Raw genomic sequence first — 5,397 nt, 5'->3', positions numbered from 1 at the left:
CATTCGACTTTCTTGTTCTCAAGTCATGTAAATATTATTATAAGTGGAATAGCTAAATAAAATAAAATGTTGCAAGCTAGCACCCATGCTCTAAGTGCTGCAAATTATTGGGCCTTCGCTTTATGAGATGCTGCAGTTATGACTGGGTTTCAAGGGCTCATACAAATCTGCAGAATCAGTTTTAAAGTTGAAATGTAATTATCACGTTAGGCAGAATCCTATGACACGATTCGGCTTTATGATAGTGCATTTAGCCAAGGCAATGACCTAAAACCGTTAAGTAGCAAGATATAATTTTATGATTACAACATTTTCTCTAAATATTTAAGTGATTCCTCAATGAGGGAAACAATTTCTTTGCATTTTAATCTATTTTAGCATTTAGGGAACAGTTTCATTCAGTTTTATGATTTACAACATATGATTCTATACTAAGTGTTTAGAGTAGGGTATTTTTAAATATCAAGGACTGATAAATATTACTTTGGATTATTGAAATAACAGGAGACAAGGGCACACCTGCGGTTTACCCCATTGACAGCTGCATCTTGATAAACTCACTGCTTGTTTAGAAATCCCACCAGACTTGGAAAAATATGAATGGCCCTTGATAATGCTTGGCTCAATTGACAATATTGTATTTTTTCACCCATGAGGGTAAATACAACTGACATGTTATTAGCAATTATGATACGGTATTTAAAGTGAAACCTGTTTATGAGACTTTTGTAACTATCAAAATTTGAAATGTAATCAAATCGCTACAGAAGAATAATTAAAGTTATCCGTTTTTATAATAAAAGCAAGTATATCAATTTACAACCAAGTGCAAGTATATATCCAGCTCTAAGCTCGAGACTATTAAATCAGGACTCTTTTCTATATTCACTTATTAGACAAAGTAACATAAAATCTACCCGTGTTATAAGTCATTAGGATAAGTGTGTGACTAAGTAATTTTTCTGTCCTGGGTAACTGAAATAAACCTTGAGCAGTTATATTGTGTACAATCTGTTTATACTATACATTTTGCTTATTTTCATTCAAAACTAGTTCACATATATTAATCCATATTTCAGGTCTTATTTAATTCATATCTTAAAGTTTCAGTGAGCTGATGTCATAATTTAATTAGAATATGTTTCTGGGAGACATTGATGAATCTGTAGAGTAAGAAAATCTCAGAACATGTTATAATTTTTATTTATGATTAGTTATATACAGTTAAATCACATTTCTAAATGTTAGGAAATTGTTATTTTAGAGTTTCTTCAATATTATGTTAAAATGGTGATATTGAATAAAAGGATAGTTCTTAATTGTTGGGATAATCTTCTTATGCATTGTGCAAAAATTGTCTTTGTGTTATCTAAATCCTGATTTCTGTGCCAGCAGAGTATTGAGTACTGTCCAGATGTTGGACTTTGGTATTTGTTATTTTCATGAAGCATCCCCTGTCTCAGAGTTTGTAAACTTTCTTCTCCCTCACCTTCTGATTGGTTTAATAAAGAGCTGATGGTTTAGCAGGATATCTGGCAGAGATTTAAATTCTGGGAAAGAATCAGGAACAGATTTTGCCAGCTGGACACAGAAGTGAAAGGAACCGATACCAGGAATGATTGTGTAAGAGGTAACGGGCCGCTTGGCAAGACTGGATTAGTATCAACAGGTTATTAGGTTGGGTGAGCTGGTTGGGAACAAGCCTGAGATATAAGACCTAGGTGTTCATAAATAAATATGTCTCTGTGTCTTTATTCAGGTGCTTCCGTGTCTGAGATAGTCTGATGATACTTATTATTATATTATAATTTGCCAGGAATGTACAGCATTTGGCGTGTGAAGAGGTAATTGCAAAAGCAAAGTGGCTACCATAGTAGCCAGGTCAGACATATTGGTTAGATCTGGATTTAATAGAGAGAAGGAGTGCCTTAGTTAATAAGGTGAATGATGTTTAGGGTAATCCCTGACGTAAATCTTAGGCCTTCACGTGACATGCACACACAAGGGTATGCAAACGCACACACATGCAAAACGTTACATCTACAACTGCATGCATGACTCCAAGACACATAAAAATGGGGAGAAGATGATTGTAACTAAAATGTTTAAATCGAAGTAACAGTAACGATCATTGAAACAAATGATTTTAGGGGATAAGTAAAAATGGCAAGTATCTAGTCAAAATGAAAAAAAATTAAATGAATAAACTGTAAAAATGGTTTTACTCACACACATATACACACACACACACGAGTGAGACATGACACTGTGAACATGAAAACTTGGGAGAAGAAACACAAAATAGACAAATTTCTGAATATTTTGGAAGTGTAAATACAGTAATGATGCATAATAGGTCAGGTATAAATTCCTGGAGCTGACGGCTTTCCCTGAATTCAACCAAACATTTAAGTAGTAACTAGCCATAATTACTTCTGTTCCAAATTTTGAAATCCAAATAACTTTAAAAAATTAGTGTGAGTAGCCCACCAGTATTTGGATTAATCTGAGGCCCACACTTTGAGAAACAAAGCATGCGCCATACTGCCTGGATGGTCAGAAACCAGAGTCTAGATAGCCTAGAGACCTAGGGCAGAACACAATATGACTTGCAAAAAATGGATACAATTAAAGGATAAATAAAACAATTATAATATACAATTAGATTATAAATAGGTAAATTAATCCATGGAGAAAGAAAGGGAGAAAGAAAGAAAAAGAGAGAAAGAAAGAAAGAAAGAAAGAAAGAAAGAAAGAAAGAAAGAAAGGAGGGAGGGAGGGAGAGAGGGAGGGAGGGAGGGAAGGAAGGAAGGAAAGGAAATGATTCCTAATTATGTTCTGCTATAGTTATGGTTGATGACTTATCCAGTTGTCTTCAGAGACGCTTCATCTAGCAAATGGTGGGAGCATGTGCGGAGACCCACAACCAGATAAGCCAGGGAGAAATTGAAGGTCTCTACCGGGTTCCTTCCATCAGAGCTCTGGGACCCTAAAGAAGAGTGAGAGAAAGGCTGTAAGAGTCAGAGGAGTTGGAGGACATCAGGAGAACATGGCTCACCAAATCAACTAAGAAGAGCTAAATGTAATTATCACATTTATGGAGACTGAATAGGTATGCATGGGGAATTCATGGATATGTTCCAGGTCCTCCTCATATATGTTATGGTTGTTAGGTTGATGTTCTTGTGGAAGTCCTAACAGTGAAAATGGGTGCATCTCTGACTCTTTTGCCTGTTCCTGAGGCTCTTTTCCTCCAACTGGGTTGCCTTTCCCAGCCTAGATATGAGGGCGTTTGCCTCGTCTTAGCACATCTCATTTTGTCATGTTTGGCTGTCATCTCTTGGAGGCCTGCTCTTTTCTGAAGAGGAAAGAGAGGGAGGGCATCTGTGAAAAGAGGAGAACCTGGGAGGAGTGATGGGAGAGAAAACTATGGTAGGGATGTATTATATGAGAAAAGAAACTCTTTTCAGTAACGATTTCTCTACAAAGCCACAGTTATCTCTGTACCAATACCAGAAGATTTATACATTCATAACTGATAAAACAGATAAGCAATTCTCAATAAAATATTACCCTGCTAAATTCAATAGCATATCAAAGAGAACATCAGCCATGATGAATAGACTTTGTCTCAGGGACACAGGGATGACTTAATATGAACAAATGAAAACGTAGCAGATACTAATAGAGTTAAGGAGAAAAATTATACCTTCATTTCTATAAGGACAAAAATGCATTTGATGAGGTTCAGCTTTTTTTTCCATGTTAGGAATTCTGTAACGTAAAGCATAAAAGAAAATATCTAAAATTCCTAAGTGGCATCTATGAAAAACCCATGGGAGATATCACAACGAATAGTAAGACAGTCCACTAAACTCACAAACAAGACAAAGATTCACACTTTCTGATATAGCTTAATGAAATACTGGAAGTATTAGAGAGATACTAGGTCAAAAGAAATAGATAAGTCAAATGATTTTTAAAGTTAATTTATGTGTATGAATATGACATTATTTTATATGTACAAGAAATCCAAATGATCTATAAAAAATTAAAGAACATCCACAAGGTTAATAAAAATAACAGTCATAAAAGTAGTCGTATTACTATTTGAGGAAGCAAATAAAGAAAGAAATTCCATATATAATAGCTACAAAGGGTAAAAACAGGTAACCAAGTTAAAACTGTTTTACAATGAGAACTATAAAGCCGCTAACAGACAATATAGAACTCACACGCAAGAGAAAGATATGTGTCCTGAATCTTAAGACTCTCTATCACTGAAATTTCTATGCTATTTAAAGTGTCCTATAGAGTCCACAAAATCCCCATCAAAATGCCAATGACTTTTCTCACAAAATAAAAAATGTCTTAAAATACACAAAATTACAAAAATCCTAGAATAGCCAAACGAGTCATGAGTAAAGAAACAAAGCTACATGCTTTAGTATAACTGAAATGAAATCGTCTCACAAAATTAAAATTACTAAAACAGCCTTCCAGTGGTGTAAAAAGTGAACACACAGACTGAACTAACGAAAGAACACAGTAAGGAATCAGTGCTTCTGTGGAGAATTGGCTTGTGTCTTAAAGTTTCCATTGCTGTGAAGAGACATCACGACCACAGTAAATGTAAAAAGGAAAACATTTAACCAGGCTGGCTTACAGTTTCAGAGGCTTCCGTTATCTCATGGCAGGAAGCACAGTGGTGTTCAGGCAGACGTGGTTGAGAAGGCGCTGAGAGCTCTGCCTCTTGGTCTGCAGGCAGCAAGGGAATGGGATCCACCATGAGAGTATTTTGACCATATGAGAGCAAGAAGTCTGTCCCTACAGTGCCACATTTTGCCACACTTTGCCAGCAAGGCCACACCTCCTAATAGTGTCAAACCCTATGGGCCCAATATCCAAACAGATGAATCTAGGGGAGACATTTTTATTCAAACAACTGGACTAGAACCAGGAACCTAAAGGAGAAAAATGGCAGGGCTTCTTCTATCAACACTACCACAGAAGTTGATGTTAGAAACATTGGCATAAGCAGAAGTAAGAAGCTGTGTTTTCTTTCATTCATTTTACACAAAGATAACTTAAAATGGACCCATCGTTAGTTGAAAAGTGACTTGTTTCTGGACAGATCACACCGAGCCAGCACAAATGCCTGGAGAAGAGGTTCTTTATTGAAGGGGAGGGGGCTGAAGCGAGGAAGAGAAAAAAGAGAGAGGGACCGGGGTCTATTGTCTTTTATTCGGGCAGTGACACGGATAACCCAGGTAAAGGATGCACACAGGTGATAGGAGTGAGGCTTGTGCAGAGGATGTGCGGTGGTTGCCACGGCAACCGACACAGGAGGTTTCTTGTCGCCTACAGATGATGTCATCACTGGATTCGGAGGCTAAC

Source organism: Rattus norvegicus, chromosome 9 (assembly GCF_036323735.1).
Source record: "Rattus norvegicus strain BN/NHsdMcwi chromosome 9, GRCr8, whole genome shotgun sequence".
Taxonomy (NCBI): domain Eukaryota; kingdom Metazoa; phylum Chordata; class Mammalia; order Rodentia; family Muridae; genus Rattus; species Rattus norvegicus.
The sequence above is the reverse complement of the archived record's forward strand: the minus strand, read 5'-3'. Positions refer to the sequence as shown.